This window comes from Bos grunniens, chromosome 11, assembly GCF_055505025.1.
Source record: "Bos grunniens cultivar Pamir isolate PY7600 chromosome 11, Bosgru_T2T1.0, whole genome shotgun sequence".
NCBI classification, from domain to species: Eukaryota; Metazoa; Chordata; class Mammalia; order Artiodactyla; family Bovidae; genus Bos; species Bos grunniens.
The window spans coordinates 44724840-44743110 of NC_141175.1; the positions used below are offsets into that span (position 1 = coordinate 44724840).

Genomic DNA, 18271 nt, shown 5'->3' on the forward strand with positions numbered 1-18271 from the left:
TCATTTCGGTCGCTTGGTGGTGTCTGACTCTTTGCGACCCCATGAATTGCAGCATGGCAGGCCTCCCTGTCCATCACCAGCTCCCAGAGTTCACCCAAACTCATGTCCATCGAGTTGGTGATGCCATCCAGCCATCTCATCCTCTGTCGTCCCCTTCTCTTCCTGCCCCCAATTCCTCCCAGGATCAGAGTCTTTTCCAGTGAGTCAACTCTTCACATGAGGTGGCCAAAGTACTGGAGTTTCAGCTTTAACATCAGTCCTTCCAAAGAACACCCAGGACTGATCTCCTTTAGAATGGACTGGTTGGATCTCCTCACAGTCCAAGGGACTCTCAAGAGTCTTCTCCAACACCACAGTTCAAAAGCATCAATTCTTCGGCGTTCAGCTTTCTTCACAGTACAACTCTCACATCCATACATGACTACTGGAAAAACCATAGCCTTGATTAGACGGACCTTTGTTGACAAAGGAATCTCTGCTTTTGAATATGCTATCTAGGTTGGTCATAACTTTCCTTCCAAGGAGTAAGTGCCTTTTAATTTCATGGCTGCAATCACCATCTGCAGTGATTTTGGAGCCCCCAAAAAATAAAGTCAGCTACTGTTTCTACTGTTCCCCCATCTATTTGCCATGACGTGGTGGGATCAGATGCCATGATGTTAGTTTTCTGAATGTTGAGCTTTAAGCCAACTTTTTCACTCTCCTCTTTCACTTTCATCAAGAGACTTTTTAGTTCCTCTTCACTTTCTACCATAAGGGTGGTGTCATCTGCATATCTTTGGTTATTGATATTTCTCCCAGCAATCTTGATTCCAGATTGTGCTTCTTCCAGCCCAGCGTTTCTCATGATGTACCCTGCATATAAGTTAAATAAGCAGGGTGACAATATACAGCCTTGACGTACTCCTTTTCCTATTTGGAACCAGTCTGTTGTTCCATGTCCAGTTCCAACTGTTGCTTCCTGACCTGCATATAGGTTTCTCAAGAGGCAGGTCAGGTGGTCTGGTATTCCCATCTCTTTCAGAATTGTCCACAGTTTATTGTGACCCACACAATCAAAGGCTTTGGCATAGTCAATAAAGCAGAAATAGATGTTTTTCTGGAACTCTCTTGCTTTTTCCATGATCCAGCGGATGTTGGCAATTTGATCTTTGGTTCCTCTGCCTTTTCTAAAACCAGCTTGAACATCAGGAAGGTCACAGTTCATGTTTTGCTGAAGCCTGGCTTGGAGAATTTTGAGCATTACTTTACTAGCGTGTGAGATGAGTGTAATTGTGTGGTAGTTTGAACATTCTTTGGCATTGCCTTTCTTTGGGATTGGAATGAAAACTGACCTTTTCCAGTCCTATGGCCACTGCTGAGTTTTCCAAATTTGCTGGCATATTGAGTGCACCACTTTCACAGCATCATCTTCCAGGATTAGAAATAGCTCAACTGGAATTCCATCACCTCCACTAGCTTTGTTCGTAGTGATGCTTTCTAAAGCCCACTTGACTTCAAGTTCCAGGATGTCTGGCTCTAGGTGAGTGATCACACCATTGTGATTATCTTGGTCATGAAGATCTTTTTTGTACAGTTCTTCTATGATCCAGCAATTCCACTTCTAGGTATATACCCCAAAGAATTGAAAGCAGGAACTCAGATACTTGCATGCCAGTGTTCATTAGCAGCATTATTCAGCCTAACATAAAGGTAGAAGCAGCCCAAATGTCTATCAGCAGATGAATGAATAAACAAAATGTGGTATATGCATACCATAGGATGTTATTCATCCTTAGAAGGAAATGAAATTCAAATACATCCTACAACTTAGGTGAACCTGGAAAACATACTAAGTGAAATAATCCAGACAGAGAAGAACATGACTTTACTTACATATCAGTTCAGTTCAGTCACTCAGTTGTGTCCAACTCTTTGCAACCCCATGGACTGCAGCACTTATATATGTGCTTACATATGCCTGTGTTATGCAAAGTCACTTCAAAGTTGTCTCCAACTCTTTGCGACCCTATGAACTGTAGCCCACAAAGCTCCTCTGTCCATGGGATTCTCCAGGCAAGAAAACTGGAGTGGGTTACCGTGCCCTCCTTCAGGGGATCTTCCTGAATCAGGGATTGAACCCACATCTCTTACCTCTCCTGCATTAGTAGGCAGGTTCTGTACCACTTGCACCACCTGGGAAGCCCCCGCCTAAGTTACCTAAAATAGTCAAATTCACGGAGACAGAATGTAGAATAGAGGTTGTCAGAGGACGAGGGCCAGAAGGAATGGAGATTTAGTGTTTCAGTTCAGTTCAGTCGCTCAGCTGTGTCGGACTGTTTGTGACCCCATGAATTGCAGCACGCTAGGCCTCCCTGTCCATCACCAACTCCCAGAGTTCACTCAGATTCACATCTATCGAGTCAGTGATGCCATCCAGCCATTTCATCCTCTGTCGTCCCCTTTTCCTCCTGCCCCCAATCCCTCCCAGCATCAGAGTCTTTTCCAATGAGTCAACTCTTCGCACGAGGTGGCCAAAGTACTGCAGTTTCAGCTTTAACATCATTCCTTCCAAAGAACACCCAGGGCTGATCTCCTTTAGAATGGACTGGTTGGATCTCCTTGCAGTCCAAGGGACTCTCAAGAGTCTTCTCCAACACCACAGTTCAAAAGCATCAATTCTCCGGCGCTCAGCTTTCTTCACAGTCCAACTCTCACATCCATACATGACCACTGGAAAAACCATAGCCTTGACTAGACGGACCTTTGTTGGCAAAGTAATGTCTCTGCTTTTGAATATGCTATCTAGGTTGGTCATTTAATGGGTATGAAATTTCTGTTTGGGATGATGAAAAAATCCTGGAAATGGGTAATCATGATGGTTGTACAACAATATGAATATACTTAATGCCACTGAATTGTGCACCTTAAAAAAAGTTGAAATGGCAAATGCAAACCACAATAAAAAGAAAATATGGGATACAGATAAAACACTGTATAAAGGGAAACTGATTATATATACCTATATAATATATGTAAATAAAAATTGATGAATGAGTAAAGAAAAAGAAAGCTTTTTTAAAGTTTCATTTCTAAGAAATAAAGTTTTATCTCTAAGCTTGCTTTAAGCATCGTCTATGACTTGACTTTGCTTTGAGATGCAGTAGTACATGTTTGTTATATACTCCTTTCTTAATCGCTCAAGACTTAGCTGTTGCAGTTAAAGAAGATAATGTCCCCTTATAAAAGACATTATCTTCAGCAGGGCAGGGAGGAGTCAATTGTTACAGAGTGATCGAACTAATTAAAATTTTTAGAAAAAGAGTTCATTTAAAAGAAATATCTATATCTAACTATATGTATATATAGAGATAGCCCCTCATTTATAAAACCTTTTTCTCTCATATAATGGTTCTTGAAAATAATATTCCTTGGATGCACATGTAAATAATTTTCCTGCTAAAACCAGCATTTTTGATAATTTAGCAGAGCTGATATGGAGAAAACCTTGAGTACTGGAAGGTTTCGTGGCACAGCATATTTAATAACCGTGACAACTCAAGAATTTTAAGCAGACTCGCCTCCTTGTCTGGGATCAGTCGGCACCAGTGTGTCTCTCCTGGCAAGCCCTTAAATGTACTATTTCAGCCAAAACTGTACTAATGATGGTGTAGCAAATTTTAACAGGATATTTTTAAGACTTGATATTCTCATAATTAAAAAGAAAAAAAAAACTTTCCCCCATTCCTTTCAGAAGCCACTCCTCTGAAATATGTGGCAAATTAAAAAAAAAAAAAAGTCTGAAATTGCTTTACAGCCTTGATGAAACAAAGATTGGTGTGTTGGTGTGGCTGCAGGGAGCTCTGCACTGCTTTTGTATGATTTCAGAGGTGAATTTAGATGGCTGGAAGATAGATGGGTGCCAGATGCAGTGTGACATAGATTCAGGCAGCTGCTCCTGGGCTAGGTTTCATTAGCTGGTAAGTGCGCCAGCAGAAGCAGCAGAGCGAGGCCCCAAATGCCAAAATGACAGTGAGAACAGTGGAACAATACAATATTCACTAAGTGATTTTAATCTCAGAGATTAAATGTCACCCAATCAGTTTCCAGGTTTTAAAAACCAACTTGTATGAAGCCATTAGAGGGCCCAAGTCTTTGTCCACGGGGGTGAAAAGTTTTGTTTAAAAAAAAAATTTTTTTTTATTAGTTTTAAAACAGAAAGTGTTGTAAACCCATTTTGGTAATATACAATTAAAAGTCATGTCCACCTCCTCAACACACACACTGCAGAAAAGAAATGTATTCATTATTGCAACCAGGCAAATACTCCTCAATCAATGGACCCAATGTTGGTTTGTTTATCTATCTTTCTTAAAATGAAAGTCTTGGAAGAACTTCCCAAGCCTGTTCCAGCTTTAGGCCCCCCTCCCCAACCACTACCACACCCATTCTTCTTCAAAGAAAGACCAAGATCTCAAAACAGAGAGCGTATATTTATTTGCTTTTGAGACTTTATGATCTGCATAGCTAGTGGTGAATTTGTACCCAGCCACATAATTAATCATGAATTAAAACCATTTTTTTTTCCCTAAAGAATTCCTGCTCTTACTACTTGTGGGGTCATAAGTAATTATGAAGCTGACTCCAGAACTCCTCATGCTTGATTTCAACTCACATGTTTTCTCGGCCGAGAAAAGGATCCTTTATTTAGTATATTAAACTTACTAAACTTATCTTTGCTTTCCTGTAAAGAGTGTTATGATCTAATACATCAGTGATGCAACCATTTTACTTGGGGTAATTTTTAAAATTAAAATGAACATGAAGTAAATAATTGATTGAACATGTACATATTTGAAAACTGTAAATCTAGCCAGTCTCTGCTTTTCTTATTTCGTTCTAGGAAGCTAACGCATCACTTATAATAGCTCTGAGGCATTACAGTGTATTTCTTTTTTTTCTTCCAAATGCATGTGCGCTCAGCTCTCTTAATAACAATAGGTGTTGTATATGTGCTCAGTGGCAAATAGCTTCCATTGTGTTTTAGTATTTTGCTTAGTAATAATATTGTGATACTACTCTTTTTTTAGTCTACAACATGGTTAAAATTTTAGAAATATGCTCTGATTGAGGCAGAAACTCTGAATGTTCAGAAGCAATTATAATGTTAATCAATGGCTATATGATACCTACCAAATTTTAATATATTCTTGACCTGAATATATGGCATACATGTTCTCTGAAAGTTTAATTTGTTTGGGACAATACTTCCATCTGTGCACTTACATTTGAATTTAAGGGAATCATATCTTAGGTTACATGATTTTATTTATTTTTATTTAATTTGGGGGGAGGGGAAAGGATGATTTCTAAAATCTGTTAACATGTGAAATAGCATAGTTTAAAATTTGGTTAGAACTGTTAACCTTACTCATAGAGAATAAATTGATGGTGCCAGGGGCAGAGAGCAGGGGTGCACAAGAGAAGTGAAGGCAGTCAAAATGTATAAACTTCCACTTAAAGAAATCCTGGTGACTGGGATTAACAATGTGTGTATGTATGGGCTGTCTCTTCAGTCATGTCCCACTTTTTGCGACCCCATGAACTGTAGCCTGCCAAGCTCCTCTGTCCATGGGATTCACCAGGCAAGAATAGGTTGCCATGCCTTCCTCCAGGGGATCTTCCTGACCCAGGTATTGAACCTGTGTCTCTTGTAGCTTTCCTGCATTGCAGGCAGATTCCTTACCACTGAGCCACCAGGGGAAGCCCATGATTAACGATTTTGTACTGTATATTTGAAAGTTAAGAGAATAGATCATAAAAGTTCTCATCACAAGAAGAAAGTTGTAACTTTATGGTGATGTATGTTAACCAGACTTATAGTAGAAATCATTTTGTAGTATATGCAAAATCAAATCATTATATTGTACACCTACAACTGATACAATATTTATGTCTTGAGAGAAATCACTCAGTCGTGTCTGACTCTTTGCGACCCCATGGACTGTAGCCTACCAGGCTCCTCCATCCATGGGATTTTCCAGGCAAGAGTACTGGAGGGGGTTGCCATTTCCTTCTCCAGGGGATCTTACTGACCCAGGGATCAAACCGAGGTCTCCTGCATTGCAGGCAGACACTTTACTGTCTGAGTCACCAGGGTTTCATTATATCTCATTTAAAAAAAAAAGAACTGTTGACCAGAGTCTGTATTTAGACTACAGTTCAGTACAGTTATTCACTAAATGAATAAATGACTTAGCAATTAGAAAATAAAACGAGTATTTGATGATCAGATAAAAATTATACACATCTGTATACATTCATTGGAGAAGGCAATGGCACCCCACTCCAGTACCCTTGCCTGGAAAATCCCATGGATGGAGGAGCCTGGGTCAGACACGACTGAGCGACTTCACTTTCACTTTTCACTTTCACGCATTGGAGAAGGAAATGGCAACCCACTCCAGTGTTTTTGTCTGGAGAATCCCAGGGACGGGGGAGCCTGGTGGGCTGCCGTCTCTGGGGTCGCACAGAGTCGGACACGACTGAAGCAACTTAGCAGCAGCAGTAGCGTATACATTCGTGGCTTCTCTAATAAGTTTTTATGCCTGAACCTCACTGTAAGTAAACCATGAAATCTGTCTGTGCTGGGTTTTTTAAAAGCCTCTTATTTAAAAAATTGAAGTATAGTTGATTCACAGTATTAGTTTTAGGTGTACAGCATAGTGATTCAGTATTTTTACAGATTATATTCCATTAAAAGTTGTTACAAGACAATGGCGATTATTCCCTGCACTATAGTGTATCCTTGTTGCTTATGTATTTTTTGGTGTGTAAAATACTTTACATTTACTACTTTATTTGCTGTTCATAATAACCATAAAAAGCAATATAACTAGTATTCACATTTACAAAAATGGCAAAATCTTTTTTTTTTTCAATTGGAGTATAGTTGCTTTATACTGCTGTGTCAGTTTCTGCTGTGTAGCAAAATGAATCAGCCATACATATGTATACATCCCCTCTTCTTTGGATTTCCTTTCTATGTAGGTCACAGCAGAACACTGAACACCAGTGAGTTCCCTGTGCTATACAATGGTTTCTCATTAGTTACCTATTTTATACATTGTTGTTTTTAGTAGCTAAGTCATGTCTGACTCTACAACCCTCTGTCCCTGGGATTTCCCAGGCAGGAATACTGGAGTGGGTTGCCATTTCCTTCTCCAGGCGATCTTGCTGACATAGGGGTTGAACCTGCATCTCCTGCTTGGCAGGCAGATTCTTTACAGCTGCTGCTGCTGCTGCTAAGTCACTTCAGTCGTGTCCGACTGTGCGACCCCATAGACGGCAGCCCACCAGGCTCCCCCGTCCCTGGGATTCTCCAGGCAAGAACCCTGGAGTGGGTTGCCATTTCCTTCTCCAATGCATGAAAGTGAAAAGTGAAAGTGAAGTCGCTCAGTCTTGTCTGACTCTTAGCGACCCCATGGACTGCAGCCCACCAGGCTCCTCCATCCGTGGGATTTTCCAGGCAAGAGTACTGGAGTGGGGTGCCATTGCCTTCGAGGCATGTACATAATTGGTAACATGATTTTGTTGTTGTTATTCAGTTGCTCAGTCATGTCTGATTCTTTGCAACTCCACGGACTGCAACACGCCAGGCTTCCCTGTCCTTTACCATCTCCTGGAGTTTGCTCAAACTCATGTCCATTGAGTCAGTGATGCCATCCAACCATCTCATCCTCTGTCATCCCTTCTCCTCCTGCCTTCAACCTTTCCCAGCATAAAGGTCTTTTCTAATGAGTTGGCTCTTGGCATCAGGTAGCCAAAGTACTGGAGTTTCAGCTTGAGCATCAGTCCTTCCAGTGAATATTAAGGATTGATTTCCTTTAGGATTGACTGGTTTGATCTCCTTGCAGTCCAAGAGACTCTCAAGAGTCTTCTCCAACACCATAGTTCAAAAGCATCAATTCTTCGGTGCTTAGCTTTCTTTATGGTCCAACTCTCACATCTGTACGTGACTACTGGAAAAACCATAGCTTTCACTATATGGACCTTTGTCGGCAAAGTGATGTCTCTGCTTTTTAATATGCTGTCTAGGTTTGTCATAGCTTTTCTTCTAAGGAGAAAGCATCTTTTAGTTCTTCTGAATCCTCAGGAGTTGTTTCATGGTAATCAAAGCTCCACCTTTCACCCCCTTCCCTGTTTTTTCCCTCTACTCCATTGACCTAAATATGGAAACCTTTTTTAGTTTCATTATACATGCTACTCACAAGGACAGGGCTTGCAAAACCTCTTTGATTAGAGGTGAGTTTGGGGTTCATGAAGAGTCTGTTTCAGCACATTCAGTTTTGGTGAACCTATCTAGACTCAGATTGCATTTCTCATGAAGCGCCATTAAAAGCCTGCCTATCCTTTTTGAATTTCCTCTGAGAGGAGAAAATGAAGTCACATGTGTAACATATTTAGCATAGTACTTGGTACAAGGACTCATTCTGTAGTTCTACATTCTGTTTCTTTCCTTTACCTTATACAAATATTCCCTGGAAAATTTCTCATTTAACTTTGTGAGAAATATGGGTAGAAAACATGGAGATCCTCAGAGAAAAGCGCTATGTGAATAAGTTTAAAGGTGTTATGTGGTTATTACTATTAATTACCAACAATACAAAGTTTTAATTGTTAATAATAATTTGACATTTTCCCCCCAGTGAAGTCACAAATTTAAGCCACAGTCTCCTACCACTTATGTCAGATTCTGTTAATTATCTGTGCTATACCTATTCCCATGTTCCTTTATTTCGGTTTTGTTTGTTTGCTTCTTTTGGTGGTAAAATATACATAACCTAGCATTTAGCATCTCAACCCTTTGTAAGTGTACAGTTCAGTGGTATTAAATAAATTCGTATTGTTTGCAGCCATCACCAGCATCCATCTCCATAGGTCTTTTCATCTTGTAAAACTGAAACTCGGGACTTCCCTGGTGGACCAGTGATTAAGACTCCAAGCTGCAATGCCAGAGACATAGGTTTGATCCCTGGTTGGGGAACTAGATCCCATATGCTGTAACTAAGACCCAGTGCGGCCAAAAAAAAAAAAAATTATTAAAAAAAACACCCCAAAACTGAAACTCCATACTCATTAAACAATAACTTTCCATTCTCCCCTACCTCCAGCCCCTGGCAGCCACCATGACACTGTCTTTATGATTTTGACTACTTTAAGTACTTCATGTAAGTGGAAGCATGTAGTATTTGTCTTTTTGTGATTGGCTCATTTCAGTAAGCATAATGTCCTCATCCATCAGTGATGTTCATCCAACTTGTGGTGCGTTGCAGAATTTCCTCACTTTTCAAGGTTGAATAATAATCCTTTATATGTATATAACACAACTTGCGTGTCCATTCATGTTTCAACGGATGCTTGGTTGTTTCCACATTTTAGCTGTTGTGAAAAATGCTATGAACATCGGTGTATAAGTATCTCTTTGAAACCTTGACTTTCAGTTCTTTGGGTATACACCCAGAAGTAGAGTTGTTGGAGCATAAGGTGGTTCTATTTAAATTTTTTCAGAAACCACCATAGTCTTTTCCTCAGTTGCTGTACCGGTTTATGTTCTCATCAACAGGGCACAAGGGTTCTGACTTCTCCACATCCTTGCCAGCGCTTGATGCTGCTGTTCTGTGCTGTCAGTCAATCGTGTCTGACTCTGTGACCCCATGGACTGCAGGCTCCTATGTCCATGAAATTTTCCAAGCAAGAATTCTGGAGTGGATTGCCATTTTCTACTCCAGGGGCTCTTCGCAACCCAGGGATCGAACTTGTATCTCTTGATTTCCGGCATTGGCAGGCAGATTTGTTACCACTCTGCCACCTGGGAAGTCACCAGCACTTGATCTTTCTAGGTTTCGTTTCTTTTGTTTTTGATAATATCCACCCTTACAGTTTTCATTTGGATTGCCCTAGTAATTAGTGAATTGAGCATTTTTTCATGTCCTTATTGGCCATTCATATATCTGCTTTGGAGTAATGTCTATTCAGATCCTTTACCCACTTTTTTTTTTTAATATAAACTTATTTATTTTGATTGGAGGCTAATTACTTTACAATATTGTATTGGTTTTCCCACACATTGACACAAATCTGCCACGAGTGTACACGTGTTCCCCATCCTGAACCCCCCTCCCACCTCTGCCCCCATACCATCCCTCTGGGTCATCCCAGTGCACCAGCCCCGAGCATCCTCCTTTACCCACTTTTGAATTGGGTTGTTTTTGTTGTTGAGTTTTAAGAGTTCTATGTATTTCTGGATATTAATCTTTCATCAGATACGTGATTTAAGAATATTTTCTCCCATTCTGTGAGTTGCCTTTTCACTCTCTTGATAGTGTCTTCTGATGCACAATATTTTAAAATTTTCATAAAATCCAATTTGTCTGTTATTTATTTGCCTATGCTTTTGGTATTATAGCCAAGAAATTAAGGCCAAATCCAGTATTGCAAAGTTTTTGTCCTGTGTTTTCATCCAAGATTTTTTTATTGATTTAGTTCTTTTAGGTTCTTCATTCATCTTTAATTTATTTTGGTATGTGGTGTTAGATAAGTCCAACTTCATTCTTTTGCATCTGGATATCCAGTTGTCCCAGCACCCTTTATTAAAAGAGTGAGTAGTCTTAGCACCCTTGTCAAAAATAATTAACTGTATATGTGAGGGTTTATTTCTGAGCTCACTATTCCATTCCATTAGTCTATATGTCTGTCTCTATGCCATTACCACACTGTTTTGATTATGGTAGCTTTGTTGTAAAATTTGAAATTAGGAAGTGTAACTCCCTCCAGTTATGTTCTTTTTCAAGATTCTTTGGCTGTTCAGAATATCTTGAGAGTTGATATAAATTTTAGGATGATTTTTGTATTTCTGCAAAAACATGTCATTGGAATTTTGATAAGAATTTCATTGAATTTGTAGATTACTTTGGGTAATATTGACAGTTTAATAATATTAAGTCTTCCAGTCCATGAATATGGGATGTGTTTTCATTTATTTATACCTTCTTTAATTTCTCTCAGCAATGTTTTGTAGTTCCCATTGTCCAAGTCTTTTTCACCTCCTTAATTAGTTCCTATTTTATTCTTTTTGATATTATCATAAATGGAATTGTTTCTGTAATTTCTTTTTCAAATTGTTTATGAAAGTGCAACAGATATAAAGTAATTATTGATAAAAGAAGGACTTCTGTCATTTTGTTATTTGTTTTCTATCTAACTTACAGATTTTGTCCCTCATATTTTGTATTACTATCTTCTTTTTGTGTTGAGTTGAATTTTTCTTTCGTAGTTTAAATGTTTAAAAATGTTTAAATTCCCTTCTCATTTCTTTTTGGGTATATTCTATAGCTATTTTCTCTCTGGTTACCATGGGGATTACATTTAACATACTAAAGTTATAACATTTGAATATAAATTTGAATTTATAGCAACCTAGTTTCAATAACATACAAAAACTCTGCTCCTTTGTAGCTCCTTCCCAACCCCTTTCAGTTATTGATGTCACAAACTTACACCTGTAAGCCCCCTGTGCCCTAAACATAAACTAACAATTCTTTCAAATGCACCAGTCTCTTAAATTATAGAGAAGATAAGATTTGAAGTTAAAAACCAAAGTTACAGTAATACTAGCTTTTACACTAATAATTTTTTTCTTTAAATCTTATTAGTCTCTTAGATCATGTAGGAAACCAAAAGTGCAATTAAAAACCATTTTTACAATAATACTAGCTTTTAAATGTGCCCATGTGTCTACGTATTTCTCCATATGACTTTGAGTTATCGTCTGGTGTCCTTGCATTTCACCTTGCAGGACTCCCTTCAACATTTGCTTTAAGACAGTCCTAATCATCGTGACGGAGAAGGCAATGGCACCCCACTCCAGTACTCTTGCCTGGAAAATCCCATGGGTGGAGGAGCCTGGTGGGCTGCAGTCCATGGGGTTGCTAAGAGTCGGACATGATTGAGCGACTTCACTTTCACTTTTCACTTTCATGCATTGGAGAAGGAAATGGCAACCCACTCCAGTGTTGCTGCCTGGAGAATCCCAGGGACGGGGGAGCCTGATGGGCTGCCGTCTATGGGGTCACAGAGAGTTGGACACTACTGAAGCAACTTAGCAGCAGCAGCAGCAGTCATCATGAACTCCCTTAGTTTATGTTTATCCAGGAATGTCTTAATTTCTCCCCACTTTTGAAGGATAGTTTTGCCAGATATAGGATTCCTGGCTGACAGGTTTTTTCCTTTTAATACTTTGGGTAAATCAGCCTACTGTTTTCTGGCCTCCCAATTTCTGATGAGAATTGTGCTGATAATCTTATTGAAGATCCCTTGTATATAATGAGTTGCTTATGTCTTACTGCCTTCAGGAGTCTCTCTTTGTCTTTTGAAAGTTGTATTATAATATGTAAGTCTTGTTGACTTCATTTTACTTGGAGTTTCTTGAGCTTCTTGGATGGTTATATTCATGACTTTAATCAATGTGGGAATTCCAGCCATTATTTCATCAAATATTCTCTCTTCTTCTGGGACTCCCACAGTGCACGTGTTGGTCCAGTTGATGGTGTTCTACAGGTCCCTTAGGTTCTCTTCACTTTTCTTCAATATTTTTTTCTTTCTCTTCTCAGATTTGATTATTTTCATTGTCCTATCTTTAAGTTTGCTGATTCTTTCTTCTGTGGAAATCTGCCTTTGAATCTCTCTAGTGAATTTTTCATTTGAGTTATAGTACTTTTCAGCTCTAGACATTCTTTTTGGTTTCCCTTTTAGGTTTTCTTTCTCTTTATTGAAATTTCCATTTTGTTCACACATCATTTTCTTGACTTTCTCCACATCTTCCTTTACTTCTTTGTGCAGTTTTGGACATTATGTTAAAGTCTTTGTCTATTATATCTCTATTAGATCTTTTTTGAGGATAGTTTCTGTTGATTTATTTTTTCCTTTTAATGGATCATGTTTTCCTGGTTTTTTTTGCATGCCTTGTGGGTTTTTTTTTGGTGAACACACGACATTTGAATCTAATAGTGTTATAACTCTGGAAATCAAGGTTTCAGACCCTCTTCCTCAAGGTTTGCTGTTTTGTATTGTTTTTGTTGGTCATTTTTGCTTTTTAGAATGTGGTAGCCTGTCTCTGTGCCAAGATCAGCCTGAGGTGTAAATTTAAGGTTTTCTCGGGTCTTTTCTGAGCCTTTCTTTAGGTGTACATTGTTATGTTCTTATTTTCCCTGCATATTACAATTTTTCAATGTCCTAGTCTTTAATGTCTAAGTGTGGTGGGTAGGTGCTGGCCCTTTAAAACCCCTTGGAAAGTCATTTCAGGTGGAAGGGGAGGGGTTTGCAATAATATGGAGAGGGGCAAGTGCAGCAACAATGATTTCCACTTCTTTGTCTGTACTAACATCATAAGAAGCAACAATGAGAGCCCAGACCCCCTAATATTTAGAAGACAGAATCCTTTTTGCTCCCCTAACTCTTACAAGCTTCTTGCAAGCTACTCAGGAGCATGTGCATCCCCAAGGGTAGGAGGGTGGCCAGCTGCTTCTGTGCTAAGAGTGGTAATTGACTGAAAGTAACCAAAACTTACTACAGTTTACCATGGAAGTCTTCCCCTGGAAGTTGGAAGCCTTCAACAGATGCCAGAATTTCAAAAGATTGTGCCAGTGCAATTGTTTTCCAGGTGGAGTCACAGATTCCTGGTGCTTCCTACTCTACTATCTCCCAGAATCCTCTCCTCTTCATTCTGTCTTTAAGAGAGCTCTGATTTTATTTGGGGTAGCTCTGTGCTAAGCTAAAATACATGATATTCTGACACCCTTCTAGATGAAGTGGCTACATTCTGCTCTGTTCTTGTCTGTGAGATATGGGTAGAGGTCCCTGGGGAGAATGCTGCCACATCACTTCAGTCATGTCTGACTCTGTGTGACCCCATGGACTGCAGCCTACCAGGCTTCTCTGTCCATGGGATTCTCCAGGCAAGAACACTGGAGTGGGTTGCCATTTCCTTCTCCAATGCATGAAAGTGGAAAGTGAAAGTGAAGTCACTCAGTCATGTTTGACTCTTAGCGACCCCATGGACTGCAGCCCACCAGGCTCCTCCATCCATGGGATTTTCTGGGCAACAGTACTGGAGTGGGGTGCCATTGCCTTCTCCCCCTGGGGAGAATATGCCTTCTGAAATAAAAAGACAAAGCCTCATGAAGACAAGACTTTTGAAAAAAAGAAAAAAAAAGACTTTTGAATTTATTCTTATATAGAATGTAGATGAAATAGCTGGTGGATAGCAACTCTCTTGTGACCATGAGCTACCATGAGGATAGTGAACAGTTCCCTTTGAACCATCTTTATAGTCCTGAGCTGTGAACCCCAGACTTACTAACTTCATGAGAAAAAAAATAAACTCTTAGTCATTTCAGCCATTGTTAGTATTTCTTTACTTACGTGGTGGTGATAAGTTGCTTCAGTCGTGTCTGACTCTTTGCAACCCTGTGGTTGTAGCCTGCCAGGCTCCTCTGTCCATGGGATTCTCCGGGCAAGAATACTGGAGTGGGTTGCCATGCCCTTCTCCAAGGCATCTTCCTGACCCAGGGATCAAACCAGGGTATCCTGCATTACAGGCAGATTCTTTACCATCTGAGCCACTACTTACAGCCAAGTAAATCCTAATATACTACTCAAGCCCGTAATCCATCAAACAGAATGGAAGCATAGACCAGTGGAAATATTTATGACTCTGATGAGTGCCAGTATTTTTCAGGGCAATTCAAGAGATTGAGATTTGGGATCTAAGGTTCAGTTGCATACACACATAATGGATATTAAAAAAAGATGGGTACGTCTACTCTTATTGAGATTTAAAGCTTTCTAAATTTTTTGTGTACATTCCTCATTTCTTGGGGTTCACTTGCAAAACATTATTGGCATTTTTTTTAAGTGAAAAAAGAAAGTATTGTAGCCCAGTTACAGCAATGAAAGTAGGAAGGGACATACATGTTGGTTTCTCCCATTACTTATATTTTAAAGCATTTGAAGAAAGTAGCTGATCTTTTCTAGTCTTTATTATGCTTTGTTATGTATACATCTTTCCATCAGAGTATGAAGTGACGAGGAGGAGAAAATGATGAATAATTAACCAGCCAGAGATCTTACTTTCTCCTAGTTCTTTTCTTAAGCTTAGCCTAGGGCCTGACACAGTGGACAGTCAGTAAATGTTTGTTAGACAAAGAAGAAAAAGGTGGAGTTGGTTTTATATTGAATTGCAGGGACAGAGGTACATTTTGAATGCTAGTCAGATGATGAGATTTATTCAATAAAAATGTTTCTTTCCTGTACTCCAGTCTGACCTAATGCCTTAAGTAAGTGGAGCTCCATCTAATCTCCAGTGTGTATCCCAAACCTGTACATGAGATTCATCACGGCTGACAGCAGTGAATGAGGCCTGATGGCGAGGAGCAAGGGAGCTTGCCTTGCAACACCAGGGAGCACTGGTGCAGTATTGAATTTAATGAGCATTACCTAATTAAGTAATTATTAATAACAAAACAGCTATAATACCTTACTTTATCATTTTTTAGAGACTGTGCCAACATCTTTACATTCATAATCTCATTTAACCCACATGATAACACCATGCCATAGGTTCTAATTCTGTCCCATTTTTGCAGTTGAAAAAATTGAGGCTTAAGCAAGTTGTCTAAGGTCAGATCGCCAGCACACAGTCAAGCTGGAACTTGAAACCCTGTCTGTCTCAGGACGATTTGACTCCAGAGTTAGTGTTCTTAGGCATGTCAAAAAATCTTAACTATAGTTTGTTTAATTACATGTTAAATAATCTCAAAATACTCTGTGTTTTGTACTTTGGTTTCTCTGCAAAGAACCAAAAGTTAATGGTATAAAAGTGGTCTAACTCATAGTGAAGACTTTTTTACTGTTAATGTGAAAAAGATGATTTCTGAGGAAGGGTGCTTTTCATGATCTTTTTTTGTTTACTTCGAGTGGGAGGGTGGGTTGGAGGTGGATGAATATGCTTTGCTGGCGTTACAGCAACGCATGGTGGGGGCAGAAGAGCGTGAATGTGCATTACGCAGAGTGCAGCTTCACATCCGATAGGTGTATCACTGAGCTGTATGACTGTGGCAGCCTGATGAATCATGGCATTTTAAGCTCTGTGTGTGTCATCAACGTATGTGGGTTGAAATTGCACGGAAGCCTAGTAGTCCACAAGAAATAAATAAAAGCAAAAATACACCATTGGAGTAACTGCAGCATTTCATATAGCAACTGAGTATTTGTGAGATCTGTACATTTTGAGCTTTTTGTTTTTAGGGGTAATGATTTTATTAGCTTAGATCATTTTAGCATTTTCTCTTTACTTAAGTGTTTAAGATTCAGTCATAAAAATCTCACTCTGAACTAAAGCTGTTTATAGACACTAGTGTGTGGGCATTTTGAAAAGAAAAAGATATATTTTTAAAAGATATGTTAAATATTTGCTGCTTTATAAATAGGTAGGTAGATAGATAAATGGATAGATTACCATACTTAAAATTCCCATATGAATCTGTTTGCAGAAATGTGCTTTGGCAAAGAGTCTTCATTAAATAGTTAAGTGAAGTGATATTTGCAATAACATAAATTTGAAAAAAAAAACAAAACAAAACCCTGCATCTGGAATCTACACTTTGCTGCTTGGTCATTGTGGCATTCTGAGAACATTTTCTTTGAACCTCAACTCCTCAAGTGTAAAGTGGGGTGGTAGCAGCTGGGGCTACTTGGAGCTTTGAGGGATAGGGAGCAACAAAGATGGTGATGTCAACGCACTTCATAATGTGTAAAAATAAGTAATTATACAGATTTAAAGGTGTGGTGTTGTTATCACATACTCCACAGCCAGCAGATGGACCAGTCTAACACCATCCTTCATCCATGAGAGTGACAATGTCAATTTCCGTCTCTCAGGCAACACAGATTTATTGAACTCTTATACTGTGTGAGGACTTCCTTCACATGAGCGGAACTTACGTTTAGATTTACAACAGCTATGGTTTATACAATGGTGTATTGTTTATTCAGACATTCTGTATACATGCATTTCATAGATGTTTGAACTTTCTCTTTAAGCACCCAAATTTGTTAAATGTAAACCTGTTCAATAAAAACATTTCCTTGTATGATTTCCCTGTATTGTTGTTATTATTACATTGTACCCCCAGAAAGCATTGAACATAATGCTGCCTTTTCTCCATGATTCAGGATCATTTAGATTGCTGAAGTATTCCATTAGAATACAGAGCCCTTTAGGACAGGGCTAGTGAGGGGCATGGTGCTATTTGTCTCTATTTTAAATGATCCCATGCACTAAATTTTTTGAGCTCTTATGTCAACATTTTTTAATCCCCCAACCCTGGTTTCCCACCTTTTTCTTTTCCTTTTTTTTTTTTTTGGCAGGGGAGGGGTTACTATCAGTGTGCTTCTTTTAAATCCATTCTCCCCACTAATTTCCATTTATGATCTATTGTGTAGGGGAAAGACAAAATAATCTTTAAACTTAAATAGATACTCAGGGAGGGCATAATAACACATGAGGTTGATGCATGGGCTTTATGATTTCTTCTTTTTTTTCCTCAAGGACTTCTTTTTGCTTGCTTTATTGGTTCTGAGTAACTGGAGTCTCTCTGAATGAATCATTTTGTGCAACACCACCATTTATAGTCTGTATCAGTTTCCTCTAATAGTCACCAGTGATACTTATCTAGCTCATTACCAATTATAAAATTCTTCAGCATTCCTCGATCCTCACATGCTCATGAGAGATAGGCAGGTTGTATATATTTTTAAAAAATATTTTAAGATGATGAATGAGAAAACTAAGGCATAGTTGGAGGTTATTTGGCAGGTTATTTTATCCAGGGGTTGTAGCAGAATGCGTTCTCGAGGCTTATTCACCCAGACATGCATGTAGCCTTTACCTGGATGTTCTTGTTCAGTTGTGTCCGACTCTTTATGACCCCACGGACTGAAGCACGGCAGGCTTCCCTGTCCTTCACCATCTCCCAGAGTTTGCTCACACTCACGTCCATCGAGTCAGTAATGCCATCCAACCATCTGATCCTCTGTCATCCCTTCTCTTCCTGCCTTCAGTCTTTCCCAGCATCAGGGTTTTTTCCCAGCTGGCTCTCCCATTTCACTAGGTCTGGGCAGGACTCGGATTACATTTTGGAAAAACATCCCAAAAATTCTAATGCATAAAGCT

At 39.2% G+C, this 18271-nt stretch overlaps 1 protein-coding gene across 2 annotated transcripts in view; it reads left to right on the plus strand.

Annotated features, from left to right (window-relative positions):
• Positions 1-18271, plus strand: part of SERTAD2 (SERTA domain containing 2) — a 115962-nt gene that overhangs the window by 55774 nt on the left and 41917 nt on the right. The gene's annotated exons all lie outside the window — the stretch shown is intronic.